The sequence below is a fragment of the Orcinus orca genome, chromosome 4 (genome assembly GCF_937001465.1).
Source record: "Orcinus orca chromosome 4, mOrcOrc1.1, whole genome shotgun sequence".
In the NCBI taxonomy this organism is placed as follows: Eukaryota; Metazoa; Chordata; class Mammalia; order Artiodactyla; family Delphinidae; genus Orcinus; species Orcinus orca.
The window spans coordinates 130,736,766-130,754,294 of record NC_064562.1 but is presented as its reverse complement, the minus strand read 5'-3'; the positions used below and the strand labels follow the sequence as shown (position 1 = coordinate 130,754,294).

General features: G+C 35.7%; 1 protein-coding gene across 14 annotated transcripts in view; it reads right to left on the bottom strand.

Annotated features, from left to right (window-relative positions):
• The window catches only part of LOC117198274 (uncharacterized), a 120,653-nt gene that overhangs the window by 52,280 nt on the left and 50,844 nt on the right, over positions 1-17,529 (bottom strand). For 7 of the 14 annotated variants that reach the window (XR_007476864.1, XR_007476861.1, XR_004479358.2 and 4 more), the window contains exon 4: positions 8,958-9,066. The exons of 6 other annotated variants lie outside the window; for them this stretch is intronic. The gene's annotated coding sequence lies outside the window, so the exon portion shown is untranslated. Of the gene's footprint in view, positions 1-8,957; positions 9,067-12,292; positions 12,913-17,529 lie in introns of those variants that run through there. One more of the 14 variants, XM_049708827.1, reaches the window with a different exon arrangement.

Genomic DNA, 17,529 nt, shown 5'->3' with positions numbered 1-17,529 from the left:
GATATGAGTTAATTCTAGTCAGATTGAATCAATATTCTTATGTCAGACTAAATTAGACCCTGCTGTAAGAAATACCCAGGATAAAACTAAAGGTCACATACAAAACCAACACACCAAAACTACAAAACATTTTTGAGAACAGTTAACAGAAAACTAAATAAGTGGAGGGATATTCTTTGTCTGGAACATTTCACATTTTAAAGATGTCAATCCTGTTAACACATTCTCTGCCAAAATACCAATAGTGCGCACTCGCTCTGATGAAAATAGCAAAATCAACTTTGAAAGAGCATAAAGATGCATGATTTCATCTACCAGTTATGAAGAGCTACTAAAAGAAAAACCCTCAAAAAATGTACAGAAACCAAGAGAGGGTGGTATAGATGCTAGGGTAGCAGATTGGAACAGAATAGAGAGTCTCAAAACCAACCTACATGTACAGTTAACTGATAACATTTCAGTGTAGCGAGGAGAAGATGGTCTCTGCAATAAATTCTGTTGGGTTAACTAATTGTGAATATGGAAAAATTAAATATTATTTTACCTGACACACAAATATTAATTCTTAATGAACTGTATATTAAACTATGAAAGTTAACAAATTACTTAAAAATAATAAGATATTTCTATTAACTTGTAAGCAAAGATTTTTTAAACAGGACACAAAAGTGCTAATCATAAAGAAAATATATTGATAAATTTGACAAGATTACAAGTTTTTTATTCAAAAAGAAACTATAAGAGAATGAAAAGGCAAACGATAGAGTGAGAGACAATATTATAATATATATATATCCAAAAAAGGCCTGTATACTTTTAAAATTAAAAGTAAGAAAATAAGTAAGGGGCTTCCCTGGTGGTGCAGTGGTTGAGAATCCACCTGCCAATGCAGGGGACACGGGTTCGAGCCCTGGTCTGGGAGGATCCCACATGCCGCGGAGCAACTGGGCCCGTGAGCCACAACTACTGAGCCTGTGCGTCTGGAGCCTGTGCTCCACAGCAAGAGAGGCCACGATAGTGAGAGGCCCGCGCACCACGATGAAGAGTGGCCCCTGCTTGCCACAACTAGAGAAAGCCCTCGCACAGAAACGAAGACCCAACACAGCGAAAATAAATAAATAAATTAATAAACTCCTACCCCCAACATCTTCTTAAAAAAAAAAAAAAAAGTAAGAATTGGGTAGGCTCTACCTGAAATATCCCCAAATAGCAGGTAAATATGTGAAGATGTGTTTAAATTCACTAATAATTATGGAAATATAAATTAAAACCTCAATTCAGCATCACTACAGCCCATTTGAGTGGTTAAAGTGAGAAATACAGACAATATTACACGTTGATAGAATATGGTAAAAATAGAATTCTTATACACAGCTGATGGAAGGGTAACTTGACATACATCCTTTACAAAACCATTTAGCAATAATTAACCCAGACCAAACATCTGCAAACAAAATGGTACAGTATCTCCACCTTAAGGTGGCAATATATTCACGAGCACACTAAAACACATGTTGAAGCTATTCATAGTAGCACTAATCCTAATAGCCAAAAAATGTAGAAGTAAAATCACGTGTCCAATGATAAGTATTTCAATAAATGTAACTGAGATATATTCATACTTTATACAGCAATTAAAATGAGCAAATTATATCAATACACAACAAAGTGGATAGGTATGAAAAACACAGCATTACAAGAAGCCAGTCATAAAAGAATATAGATTATATAATTCCTTTTATCAAAAATTAAATAACAAGGAAAATTATTAAGAATCAGGATAGTAGTTATACTGGAGTGAACAGCAACCAGAAGGAGAAACAAACGGGGCCTTTGAGGGTGTGCTTAAGTTCTATCTCTTTATCTGTGTGCTGGTTTTATGGGTTTATTTAGTATATAAAAATTGAGATGCATAATTTTGTTTTTTAAAATTTTCTCCTGGTACACTAATATACTGATAAAACTTTGCTTAAAAGATAATACAAATGTCTACTGGCTGTTAATAAATATACAACTCCATTATTATACTCTATACAGGGCTTTAAGTGAAACATGAAAAGTATTAATAACAACAGTAAAAAGCTGTGTCAAGGCCTCTGAGTGCTGAGATGAAATCTTACAGCTTTGAGTAATTAAAAAGAAAACAATATTGCAAAAACATTGTTTTCAAATCAAGAAGTGAAAAAAAAATAAGCCTGAAGAAAATAGAAAATAGCAAGGAAATAGTAAACAGGGACAAGAGTGCTTCCACTTTCTCTGTGTATGTGGTGTTTTTTTTTAACATTTATTTTTTCCTTCCAGTTTTCTTGAGATATGATTGACATACAGCACTGTATAAGTTTAAGGTGTACAGCATAATGGTTTGACTTACTTACATCACGGAATGATTACCACAATGAACAATAGGTTCAGTGAATATTCATCATCTCATGCAGATGCAAAATTAAGGAAAAACTCTTCCTTGTGATGAGAACTCTCAGGATTTACTCTCTTAACAATGTGCATAGATAATGTAGAGCAGTGTTAGTTATCTTTATCAGGTTGTACATTGCATCGCTCGTACTTATTTGCCTTATAACTGTAAGTTTGTACCTTTTGACCACAGAAGGTACAAAGAATAAAGTACCTTCTGTACCTTATTCTCTCTCCCTCCACCCCCAGCCTCTGATAGCCACAAATCTGCTCTCTATGAATCTGTTTGTTTTTGATGTATAATTGACCTAAAACACTATGTTAGTTCCTGGTGCACAACAAAGTGATTTAATATTTTATATATTATAAAATGATCAACAGGATAAATCTAGTTACCATCTGTCACCATACAAAGATATTACATTATTTTGATTATATTCCCCACACTGTACATTTCATACCCATGACTCATTTATTTTGTAACTGGAAGTTTGTACCTCTTAATCTCTGTCACCTATTTCTCTGTTTATGGTTTTTTTAAGTAATTAAAATACATGAAACAAATATGATGTAGTATTGAAACTGGCTATATCTAAGGAGTGGATTTATAGATGCCCTTTTTAATAGTTTTTTAATGTTTTTTTATTTTTATTTTTTTAATATATATATTTTTTGTTTTTTGGGTTTTTTGGCCATGTGGCGCGGCATGCAGGATCTTCGTTCCGACCAGGGATCAAACCCATGCCCCCTACGGTGGAAACGCAGAGTCCTAACCACTGTACCACCATAGAATTCCCTTAATATTTTTCCTTGTGTGTCTTTGAAATGTTATATAATAAATTATTAGATGAATAAAAATGTATATTTGGCTTAGCTCTCTATCATAAATCATAAACATTTCTGCTGAATTTTTCTGTCATTCAATCAAACGATGTAAGGACTTTTTCTCCACTAAAATGTTTTAAATACAGAAAATTTTTACGCTTCAGAATTACACACCTTTAAGTTTATATAGACATCATGGAATGACAAATATTTTTAAATGGTCACAGGAGTCAGGGAAACATAGTTACTATGGGGAGAGTGCCAGCTCATAAATTGTACTTATTGTTCAAATGTCTCTGAAGTCACGATTAACTGCATGCGTTTTTCACCTAGAGCTAAAACTTTGCTCCCTACACCAAGATCAAAATGTTAATGTGCTTTCTCTTATGTAACAGTAGCTCTGTCTGTTTTCTCCTGAAAGCAGCTTATGCAGCTTAGAATTAAAGGTGCCTTGGAACTTTTCAAAACATAAATTAAAACCTGAAGCTATACTTATGCTCCAACGATAACTTTGAATAAAATGTCTCTTTAACATCAAACATCTGAGTAACTCTGATGTAAATTTCCCCATTTTCATTATTTTTCTGCACTTCAGGCTCAACTTTGAAAGTAAATTTTTATTCTAGCATGCACATTCAATCTAGTCCAGATGGAAATTGATACCCACATCTATAATACAAATGAATGCTTCATGTGTGCATGTGCATCTATATCTATCTTCCCACCTACCTACCTATCTGCATGTCACACTTCTAAAATTAGCATTGTTTCAATTTGTTTGGTCCTATCTACTTTGAAATATCTCATAAAATTAAAAGAATGTGAGATTTTAAAATGTACTAAGAGATGCATTTTCTAAAATTTTAAGATAATTTATAAATATTTCTTATGCTTTCTATTTTTTCTATCTATATTATATATTTCATTCAGAATTCCACCATATGTGGTAAAAAACAGCAATAATCACCTAATTCATCTTCCTATTTCTAAACATAACTCAGCAAATCCATTATCTACCTATCTATAACAAGTATCTTTTAAAGAATAATTTAATTATTTGATAAATACATTGTCCCAATAGATAAAGTCTGAAGTCTCTTCCATAACACACAAAATCTGCCACTCATTTAACACCCTCAACTAACCTGTTCCCTTCTTGCTTAATCATCATCAACAATAAAGAAAAAGTGCTTTCTCATTTACACAATCTAATTTCACTCTTCTGTGTCTTTCTTTATGCTTCCTACATGAATGACCATATTCCTTTTTACCATAGTTTTTATTTTTCATTTTATTCTTAAGTTCTCACCTGTTTCTAAAAAGCCTAGCCATATCCAATCCGTGTATTTTTTTCCAAATACATCCTTCACTCAGCTCAGATTGCCTCTCATCTGTTCTCTGTAATACCCTACATTTCTATATACTTGTCACTATCTCCGAAGGGTAGGTAATTTATATATATCCCAGTTATTAAATATACAAATAACAATATACAAATATATTCACATACATATGTACATATATACAATACTATAAACATATATGCACATATGTATGTGTATATATAACTGCACATAAATGTATACACATATCTACATGAATATATAATTTAAAATGTTTCAGTATTAATGTGTGGTGGTTTTATTACCCATTTAAATGCCACTGAGGCCACACTGTCTCTGTTTAGCTATATAATAGAGAGGATAGATTTGAACCCAAGAATACCTGAGCTAAATAAGCTAGTGCTTATTTCACAATGCTACATGTTTCTAATTGATGTATCAGAATTAAATGAAGTGAATCATCATAAGATAAATGGCTCAGTATCATATTTTAAACAAGAAATTTGTTTTTCAACTTTTTTTCCTCTGAAAGTATTTTAATACCCAAAATACATAATTATTATACATTCCAAAAATTATTAAATATGTCATTATGCTTAATTTAAATTATTTAAACTGATATACAATTATGGAGTTGGCAGATAATATCCATAATCTTAGTGAAAGAGTTCAAACATATTATTAAAATTGAATACAATTAGAAATAAAGAAGCTGATTTCTAAATATGAAAGATATTTTTTTACTTCAAAAATTTTCTATGTAAAATGTATAGATCCATGAATGAAGCAATTAATTCATATATCCAAAATTATACCAGAGTACTGTAAAAACATTTACTATTTGTAAAAGGAACTAAATTAACTTTTCTTTATATTGACATCCATTACATCATCAGGTTTTCTTCCATAGGCATAAAACATAATTTGGTGTCATAAATCTAGCCAAAAATACAAGCGCCCATATAACATCCTACTTATGCAAATAGTGCATCTGTTGTTGTATAAGGAGGCCAAATACTTTCTCCAACTAGACTCAGAAATTCATAGTACAGGAAAGATAAAATCAAAGATAAAACCAAATTCTATTAGAAATATTTAAAATGGTAATACATTCATACAATATCATTATGTGCATGAAGTCACTTTAAATTTCATAGGATATTTGGACATTAAATCATACTTTCATAATCCAATACCCATTGTTCCCAACGAAGAAAAGTTTCCTTTGCATTTTAATCAGTATGATTGTTACTTCTCAAACTATTTTACATTATCATACTAACAATTTCTTTTCTGGTTAATATTAAAATCTTCCCAATAGTCATCTATAACAGGAGGTTAAAGCAAGGGTAAAGTAACATGACATTTTTCTTAAATTTAAATATTATATAGAATCATTTTCTCTGTATAAGGAAATATTGCTTGTATACTCATGCTTTTATTTGCATTAATAATATGTATGACTTAAACATAAATAATGCTTTATAGTTTTAGAAACATGTTTACATAACTTTTTTTTTTTTTGGTTTCTCCACAGGGCATGCAGGATCTTAAGTTCCCTGACCAGGGATCAAACCCGCGCCCAATGCAGTGGAAGTGTGGAATCTTAACCACTGGACTGCCGGGGAATATATTAAAAAGTCTAGCTCCAGGCCCAGATCCTATGTGTGATCTTTCAATTCTGACTGTAGGCCATCACAAGGCTTCATCTGGCAAGTCTCAAAGGGGAAAGTAGCCCTCTGTGCACCAGACTGAGTGCACATCTAAGGCATTACAGTTTTCTGGAGAGAGATGTAAACCCAGATCCACTGGCCTCCTCTGAGTCCCTCCCTGGCCAGCATGCTCTGAAGGCTGTTTCTATTCTTAGCCCAGGTGCCTTCATTCAGAGGCCTCCTGGTGGAGGGGATGGAAGTTTAGGCTGAAGCACTGTTCAGGAGCTCCTGCTTAGACCTCCTTTTGGGGTAGGGGAGCCTTGACTAAGATACTTCTCCACTCTAACTCAGTACTTTTCTACTCCTAGCCCTTCCCTCTCTCCCACCCCCAAGCTCCCTGGGTCCACAAAATGTCAGGAGTCTTTTATTCAAGTCTTCTCAGCAGTGAGAGTATTACCCCCACTTGTGCTATGTGTCATCAGACTGACACTTCCCAATATCAGTCCAGGGGAAAAATAGAACATTCCTGCCTCTCTTTTTGGCTTCCTGCCTACTCTGTTGCGGTAAATGAATAAAGGCTTGATTCTCATTTTCAGTTTGGCTCCTTGTCCTAACTGACCACTTCTACACCCAGCAGTTCAAAACTTAATCTTATGTTTCTCCCAACCACTCTGTGAAGACAGTTGATCAACTATTAATCCCAATATATCAAAGAGAAAATCTGATACTCATGTAGAAAATTACATGCTTTAAATATAAGACATGTTTTACTGAATTCTGCCAATGACATTTAAGATTTGCTAAATGTGTATTGCTACTAGGTTTGTGCTTCACTAAATACATTTGAATTTATTATCTCATATTTAATAAGAACTGAGTGATGTTAGGTATTACTCACAGGAGAAACAAAATCTAATACTTATGTTGCCCATGGATAGAGTTCAATACAAAAGTAATGATCTCCAGAATATACAATTTATGAAACAATTACTGATACTGACCTCTCTTTATGAAGTGATTTGTATTTTATTCTAAAGATGTTTCTGAGCCTATCTATTGCAATTGTTTTTTCTCCTAAGGGTATGATGCACTTGCATCAATATCAGTGACCAGAGATTCACTATAAATAATCTGTAATGATGAGGCAGGGGAAAAGGATATAATTAGAAGGATTCATGACAAGGGGTTCTCTTCCACCTACCACTAGGGTTTCCTGCCACATACTGTCACCAACGTTTTAGAACACTGATAAATAAAAACAAAATCAACAACAACAAAAAGAAGTGAAAGCCAAGCATTCTGAACCCCTTCTCAAAAGTATATTTTTTAAATGTTTATTTTGTATAGTAATAAATAGTAATACATTTCTTATTTCTAAACTTAAAATTCTCAAAACAATACACTGTAAAAGTCTAGTCTCCATCCTTGTGCCCCAAATAAGTAGTCCTGAATCTAAACGCAGATAAAAAAAAAATATTGTCTTGAAGAAAATTCTGAAGATACTGTATGCATATTCAAAACAACACATATATTCTGTTTTTCTGCATTTTTTACACTAATGGCATTACAGTATTAACAATATTCAGTAATTTACTTTCTTATATTTACATCTATTTCATATATTTATGTCTGTGTTCTTAGTGGTCAATTCATACCAGTGCATATACCCATTCCTCATTCACATTTCAGCTACAAAGAAACTTGACTGACATAACTTATTTACCCAGCAATAAATGGATGAGCATCTTGTTTCAACATTATTTTGCCATCAGATATAATGGTGCAATCAGCAATAGTGCAATAAATAACCCTGCATATATTATTTTTTATATGTACAAATATATCTGTAGAATCAACTACTTGAATGAAAATTACCAGGGAAAATGACTGTAGAATGGCATCTTTGAAAAATATAGTTTTAAAGTGATTTCTTTGCTATTAATTACTTAATGTCTGTGACAACCACTAGAATATTAGCTCTGTAACTCTGTCTCTGATAAAATTTAGTGCCACTCCAAAGTGTAATAACACTGTTGTGCATCGTGTCCTTGTTGCTGTTATTGAATGAATGAATTCTATGGACATTATGAAATGACAGGTTGCTTATCTAAGAGCTGCCTATATATCCTTAAGCTACATACTCTCTCCCTGGAACACTTGGCATCATTAACTGTTTTTTCCATTTTGAAACATTTTATACTATTGGCTTCTTTTGGCTTACCACTCTCTCCTAGCTTATACCTTTATACTATTGGCTTCTTTTGGCTTACCGCTCTCTCCTAGCTTATACCTTTATACTATTGGCTTAACCTCTTATGCTACTGGCTTCTCTTTTTCATTTTTTTGCTGTTGTTCTCTGAGCCTTGTTCAAATACCTAAATGTATTTGTTGGAGTGCCTCATGGACTCATCTATACTTATCTAAATAATCTCATCTGGTCCTTTGTTTACACTTACCATGCTGTGCCTTCCCACAGACATACCTTCAGCACTGATCTTTAGATGTTTATGTTAAACTGCCTTCCTGGATGCCTGAAAACATCCCAGTTTTAAGTGCATCACACCACCACTACCCACTCTGTTGCAAATGCTGGAATGCATTACTAATATGCATGTCTAGGCCAAAATTCTCTCTTAGTTATAATATTCACTAGGCTCCTAACTTTTCTTGAATCTTGTTCCCCTGAAAATCCATTCTTCCCACAGCAGACACAGTGATCACTTACCATGCTAATGCAGGTACTGTCACTTCTCTTCTTCAAGCCATGGAGTGGCTGCTCACTGTTCTTGCTTTCCTTTCTTATGTCATCCATTCTTCTTCCTGATCATCATTCTCTGTCAGGCACAATGGTCACCTTTACATTCTATGATTCATTTGTCAAATATTTATTGAACAACTATTATGTGCCAGTCTTTACCTTCACTGACAGGAACACCGCTGATAAAAAATGGGAGGTAGTCAAAAGGTACAAACTTCTGGCTATAAATAAATAAGTCATGAGGATGTAATGTACAGCCTGTGACTATAGTTAACAATAGCATATTGTGTATTTGAAAGTTGCTATGAGAGTAGATCTTAAAAGTTCTCATCACAATGAAGCAAACAACTGTAACTATGTATGGTAATGAATGTAGCTAGACTGTACTGATCATTTCCTAATATATACAAATAATGAATCATTATGTTGTACACCTGAGACTAATATAACATTATGTCAATTATACCTCAATTAGAAATTTTTTTAAATGGAAAAATCCCTGTTTTTATAATGCTTAATTATTTTCGGAGGAAAACAGGAAATAAAACACAAATAAATACATAATATGGCAGTGGTAGAAAGTACTAAGAATGAGGAAAAAATAAACAGGTTAAGGTTAAGGGTCATAAAGTGATGAGAGATGCAGTAGTTACAATAGGGTTGCTAGTAAAAGCCATAGCTATAACTGAGGAACAGAACAGTAGGATGAAAGAGGAGCATTTACAAAGGACCTGAAGCAGGAATATTTTCTGTGCATTGAAAGAAGAATGTGACCAATGTGGCTGGAACGGTATAGGTGAGTGAGCAAGGAGAAGGAATTGAGGATAGTTTATCAGTAGGGTAAGATTATGTAGAGCCTTGTTTGATATGAAAGTTCTTTGGCTTTCATTGTGAGAGTAGAACCACAGAAATATGACACGATCTAACTTCAGTTTTGGAAAGATCACTCTCAGGGTAATGTGGAAATACAGTGGGTGGATATGGAAACAAGGATAAAAAGAGGGAGACGTTTTGGAGGCCAATGCAAAAATCTAAGTAAAGGTGATGGTGCCCTGAACACAGGCTAAACAGTGGAGTTATTCAAAAGTTATCTGATTCAGAATGTATTTCAAACTAGATTTGCTAAAGAATTTCATGTGAAAGATGAAATAGAGGCATCCAGGATGTGCATTTTTTGTTGTTTTTAGCTTAAGCAATTAGAAGATGCAGCAAACTGACCAATTTTAGAAAAAGCAGCTATTGGGGGGTGGAGTCTTGCCCTGTTCACGGGTCAGTTAACTAAGGTGGATCCAGAAAAGGGGAAAAAGGGCTGGCACCCCTTGTCTCTGCCCGCGCTGGGCCTGCGGCAGGCTCTTGGTGCTCCAGCCAGGCGTCAGGGCTGTGCCTCTGAGGTGGGAGAGCCAAGTTCAGGACATTGGTCCACAAGAGACCTCCCAGCTCCACGTAATATCAAACAGTGAAAATCTCCCAGAGATCTCCATCTCAACGCCAAGACCCAGCTCCACTCAACGACCAGCAAGCTACAGTGCAGGACACCCTGTGCCAAACAACTAGCAAGACAGGATCACAACCCCATCCATTAGCAGAAAGGCTGCCTAAAATCATAATAAGGCCACAGACACCCCAAAACACACCACCAGACGTGGACCTGCCCAACAGAAAGACAAGATCCAGCCTCACCCACTAGAACACCGGCACTAGTCCCCTCCACCAGGAAGCCTACACAACCCACTGAACCAACCTTAGCCACTGGGAACAGACACCAAAAACAACGGGAACTACGAACGTGCAGCCTGAGAAAAGGAGACCCCAAACACAGTAAGTTAAGCAAAATGAGAAGACAGAGAAACACACAGCAGATGAAGGAGCAAGATAAAAACCCACCAGACCTAACAAATGAAGAGGAAATAGGCAGTCTACCTGAAAAAGAATTCAGAATAATCATAGTAAAGATGATCCAAAATCTTGAAAATAAAATGGAGAAAATACAGAAAAGGGGAAAAAGAAACATCCAGTGAGGCTGGAGGATGGAGTTAGAAAATATTTCAAGGAGGGAATGATCAGCGCTGTCAAATGCTGCCAAAAGTTCAGGAAGATGAGGAAGAAAGAGTGAATATTGGATTAGGCAATATAAAGGCTTTGATGACCTTGAGAACGGCCTTTTTTGTGGAATTATGGGTATATTAGCCTGATTAAAGTGCGTTCAACGTGCAATTAGAGGAGTGCAAATGAAGACAGGGAACATAGACAACGCTTTCCAGGTTTTTAGTGTAAAAGAAAAAAAACCCTATAGTTCCTACAGTGATGTGAGGTCAAGAAAATATTGTTTTAATTGAGATGGGGATAATATAGCATATATGGGTAACAGTGGGAATGATCCAGTAGAAAGTGAAATTTTAAAGCAAGATGTGACACTGCAAGAGAGAGAGGTGGCAGATGCAATTAAGAATGGATGGGCTTCCAGGGTACTTTCAGTTCTTTCAGTTTCTGCTTTGGCTAATTTGAGGTTCTATTTTTAGTGTATAAACATTTAAGATTGTTATTTCTCCTTGGTGAACAGACCCTTTTATCAATATATAATATCTTCTTTTTTCCCTGGTAATTTTCTTTGCTTTGAGATTTACTTCTGATAGTAATATAGCTACTCAAGCCTTCCTTGATTAGCTTTTGCAGAGTATAATTTTTTTCTATCTGTTTGACCTTAAACTATCTATATCATTATTTTTGAAGTGAGTTTCTTATAGACAGCATATAGTTGGGTCATATTTTCTTAATACGCTTTGACAATCTATGTCTTTTAATAGATGTTTTAAAATAATTTACACAAATGTAATTATTGATTGATTTGGACTTTTTTTTTGTTTTTTGGCTGCACCACACGCTATGTGGGATCCTAGTTCCCCAACCAGGGATTGAACCCGCACTCCCTGCATTGGAAGCATGCAATTTTAACCACTGGACTGCCAGGGAAGTCCCTGGACTACTATTTTTTGTTATTGATGTTCTTTCTTTTCTGTTCCTTTGTTTCTCCTTTTCTGTTTTATTTTGGGTTATTTGAATATTATGTTCCAGCTTAATTTATCATTTGTAATTTTGCGCATATCTCGTTGTATAATTTTTTTAGTTGTTATCCTAGGACTTCAAATGCATACAGATGATTTAAAATCAACATTTTTCTACTTCAAGTGAAATTATATACATATATATATACACACACACACATATATATAAACTATACATATATACGATGAATATATTCTCCTCTAGAGTTCTTAAAGCATGTTTAGCAATTGAAGCGTGTGTATGTATATAAATAACATATATATATGTGCGTGTATATATATATATTATGCAATTGCCAAACATTTGCAAATACTGACTTAAATATTTATCATTTCTGCTGCTCATCCTTCCTTCCTGATATTCCAGTCTTCTAGGTTTCCTTCTGGTATCATTTCCTTTCTTTCTGAAGAACTTTCTTTAGTAACAATTTTAGAGCTTATTTGCTGGCTATGAATTTTTTAGTTTTTCATCATCTGAGAATGTATTTTCACTGGCTATAGAATTTAGCATTGACAGTTCTTTTCTCTCAATACTTTAAATATGTTGTGCAACTCCATGGTTTCTGATGAGAAATCTCTAATTATCTGAATTATCGTTACCCTAAAGGTAATACTTTGTTTCTCTCTCTGCTGCCAGGGCAGTTACCAATGCCATGGCACTGTCTACGATCCGGGGCATGAGGAAACAGAAAAAGGTAGAAGAAAAACAAGTCACAGGGGTTTTTCTCGACTCACTCTGAGCTTTAGAAGTTGAGTTTCCTGCTCCTTAAGCCAGAAGTAGAAAGCTTCTCCTGGAGCTCTCTGTCTGCACCATCACATTCTACCCAGGTTTCCAGCTAAGCTAAGTTCACATGAGGGGGCTAGAGGCATCAGAGAGGAAAATAAAAAGTAAGATCACGTAGGTTCAATGGTGCTTTGAATCTGGTCAGGCAGTTTCTGTCTACTTTTCAATCCTCAAATACTTTCCCCACGCGTTCTGTCTAGATCTCATTGTTGCATTCCACAGGAGAGTCAGGGTGGCATATGTGGACACCATATTACCTGGATAGAATCCTAAGGAAATTTCTTATGTTTTCACCTAGGATTAAAGGATCTACAGGAATAATTTAAATGGAAAATGAAAGCAAAGAAAGTTTTCTTGTTTCCACCTTATTGTTTTCTTCTACATTTCAGTTAATACATAGACTATTTCAATACACCAAGTGTACCTATTTTATATCTGCTATCATATGCACTGCTTCTCCCATCTTGTACACAGGTATATTATGTTTTGTACCAGTCTTTTTTTTTTTTTTTTTTTTTGTGATACGCGGGCCTCTCACTGCTGTGGCCTCTCCCGTTGCGGAGCACAGGCTCCGGATGCGCAGGCTCAGCGGCCATGGCTCACGGGCCCAGTCGCTCCGCAGCATGTGGGATCTTCCCAGACTGGGGCATGAACCCGTGTCCCCTGCATCAGCAGGTGGAATCTCAACCACTGCGCCACCAGGGAATCCCCTGTACCAGTCTTTATCCTAACCAAGAGACATTGATTTGAAACGATTCTGTTATCCAACCTACCCAACCTACTCTGGGAATGATTTGATCAATATGTCTGTGGTTTGTATGTCCAAAGCCATTGTAAAAAAGTTTGAACTTATAAAAAAAAACATGATGGATAAATGTGTTGGGATATGTTCACATGTCTGAGACAACTTGTAAGAATATTAGGTCTGTCTAAAATGCTTCTGAGTCAAATAACTGAAAGAGGATATGTCACCAAAACCCTGTAATGGAGTCTCCCTACACTGACTACTACTCAAATCCCAGTTCCTCTATCAGTCATCATAGTCATTCTCATGCAATGGTTTCATTTTCTGTGAAAATCACAAATACAATCACTCAAAAATATCTGCAGTCACTACACTACGAGGTTGTAGACAATTTGGAGTAACTGTCTTATAAAACTGATGAATGTTAAAATGTCTTTTGTGTTAGTTACAGGATGTGCTTACAAGTGAAATTACAGTCATTGGAATAGCTGATAGTTTCAAGAAATAAAATCACACATTTCACAATATTTTCACAACTAGAAACCAAAGAACACAATTTTGTGATGTGAGGTGTAATGAAAAACATGTTATCATCAATTCAAATTATTTATATTTTTATATACAAAGTGAAAGCCTGTAACTTTAACAGTGAGGAAGTGAGAATGCTTTGTGCTTGTAATGAGATTTCAGTCAATCAGTGGAAGGATAAGCAAGCTGTGTTACCTTTGCCAAACTGTCAGCTTATATAACTACCTTGTGGGAAAACCACTACTAATGTTCGAGAATTCCTAATGCCTTAGAGCTCTCTTCATGTGCTATGACATGATAATAAGCTATGCCAGGCTGTGTGGGCTCTGTCTCTGCCAACTCATGAATATATTTTTCAAAAAGTTCCATAAACAGACGGGAGTCTAAGCTGCTTCTGTCTTCAGAGCCTTCTGTCAAGAATTTAGAAGCTCTCTTGTTGGAAAGACAAAATTAAATTGAAGCCAAATTGAAAATGTCAATCCTTACCAAGAAAATAACATTTAGGTCATAGTCAACTCCAAATGGTCTTAACATCATAAGAAATTGTAATTTCTAATCCAAAATATTTGAATATCTAAATCATATATTAGTGAGGCGTATTCTGAGCTCTGTAAAGTCTGTGAGAAAGTATCATATTACTTTCCTGCTTTGCCAAAGCAGTGTTATGAGTAACCTGGCTGTTTTTTTGTTCTTTACGGTTTACTCTTCTACTTTTTTCACCTGGGTTCCTTATTTCTAGACTTCTTTTAAATTGATGTTGAAGGGAGGATAAAGTTAATTGTCATCATGAAGAGGTAGAAATATATGCTTGCTTGTTTGTTGTTTTGTACTTATGTTGCAACTTGCAGAGTCATCACTATATTGGAATCATAATATGGTAGATTGCAAAATTTGCCACAAATCCATCCTTTCTTTGTGCCTATATCCTTTGTTAGTGCATCACTTTGCCATACGATTTCCTTTGACCAATGGGATATTAGCGAATTTGACATAGTGGGGCTTGTTTATTGGTTGCTTCAGGAAATGTAATGGACTCGGAGAAGCATCTCTCAGATCCTCCTTTATGGGAGGATGTATTTTCCAGCTTCAGGGAGTGCGGTTAGCAGACTACCTACAGTTATCAGCTCCCTCAGAGTCTACCTCAAAGATTCATGTTGCTGGAGGTGAAGCCTTTCTGACAGTCACTACTCAATCTAGAGCTCCCAGATGGGCTGGAGTGAGGATTCACTGGAGCTATTGCACAGTTTGACTTCTCTCTCTCCCTAAATATGCTTGTTTTTGTTTCTTTTTATAGATGTTCGTTACAAATAAACATCATGCATCCCACAGTCCATCTCCAAATTTGATCCTGAAAAATCCGTCCTGAGACAGAACTCCATCACCATGTAAAGAAGCCTGGACTAGTCTGCTAGAAGAAGAGATAACATGCAGAGAATAGATGAGCTATTCCAGCGGAGGCTCCACTGAACCAACCAAACAGTAGCCAACTGGTTAACAGATTAAAGACACGGGAGTGAGCCCAGCTGAGATGAGCAGGAGACTCACTCAGCTGAGCCCAATCGTGGTACAGGCTAGCAGTTTGTGATGGGATTGATGGTTTCTGTTTTAAAACACTTAGTTTTGTAGTGGTTTAGCACAGAGGAAAGGTAACATTAAAAAACTTTTGACACCCAAAACTGAAGGACTGCTGAACAATTGGGAGTTTGGGATTGACATGTACACACTGCTGTATTTAAAATAGATAACCAAGAAGGACCTGCTGTATAGCACAGGGAACTCTGCTCAATACTCTGTAATAACCTAAATGGGAAAAGAATTTGAAAAAGAATAGATACATGTATATGTATAACTGAATCACTTTGCTGTACACCTGCTGTACACCTGAATCACTTTGCTGTACACTTTGCTGTACACCTGTACAACATTGTTAATCAACTATACTCCAATATAAAATAAAAATTAAAAAAAAGGAACAGGCAGTACTGATTCACTGATTTGAATGAAATTCAAACTAGCAAAAGGACCAACAACTTGGACTAAAGGGGTACGAGTTACTTAAACTGTGAAGGGGCCTCTGGGCCCCCAACTGTCTACAAACAGAAAGCACATGGGCAGAACTATTAAGCTGCAAACATGGACCATTTCTTAAGAAAAATAAAGGAAGTCTTGGAAAAAAGAGTAAATAAATTGGAGGGCAGAGCCAAGAGACTCAAAGAACGTTGAATGGGAGAGGAATTCCCAGAGAGTATCAGAAAAAGAATGACAGAGGAGCCACTTCCAGGGCGCAAAATCTAGGTATAATGAAGGTACATTCTCTGTCACCAGAGAGCTGGGTTTCAGAATGCTAAGGAGCAGCTGCTCTTATGGGAAAAGAAGTGTCCAGTGTAAGTAACCCCTCTCTCAACACTACATGTTGGGTGAGTCAGTTTCTGACCCAGTTAGGGGAAATAAGTTGAAATCCTTTCATTAATATGTTAACAGAATCATTTTAAAATTGAATTTTGATAGTAATCTCCTTGAAATTGCTTATAAAGAATGGTAATATATTGCTGAGCTTCTTATACTACTTCTAAACAGATAATATCTTTTCTATCTTAGGACCTTAAAATATCAATGCCAGGTTCTGTGTTCATCAATTTCTTGGCAACAAAATAACTTTAATCTGATTATTCTTGATTTGAAAATTTGCTAATTCTTTTGTTTAATTTGTGAAGAATAAGTTTGGTAGAATGTTTAGATTCTATTCAAATATAGATATCTATTCAAGTATAGATACCCTATAATTGTAGGAGGTGAATACGACCACATTTATAAATATTGCCTAGGTGGTGTCATACCTAAGCATGTTGTTTGTAAATATTGATGGGTTAAAAAAAATCAGTGGGCAATTTATTAAAATTCAGATGGCGGGAATTCCCTGGTGGCGCAGTGGTTAAGAATCCACCTTCCAATGCAGGGGACACATGTTCGAGCCCTGGTCCGGGAAGATCCCACATGCCACAGAGCAACTAAATCCATGTGCCACAGCTACTGAGCCTGTGCTCTAGAGCCTGCGAGCCACAACTACTGAAGCCTGTGCACCTAGAACCCGTGCTGCAGGAGGAGAAGCCATGGCAATGAGACGCCAGCGCACCGCAACGAAGTGGTCCCCTGCTTACCGCAACTAGAGAAGGCCCGTGTGCAGCAACGAAGACCCAACGCGCAGACAAAAATAAATAAATAAATAAATGTATTTCTTAAAAAAAAAAAAACATTCAGATGGCCAAAGAATCATGTTGGTAATGTTGTATTGCTAATAAAATCTAGGAGCTCCAGGATTTGTGAACCGTAATTCTAAAGGAATTCATTGATAATAGAATCACCTAAGTGAATATATTAGATAGTATAAGAAAACATACCAGTGATCCTTTTCCATATAAC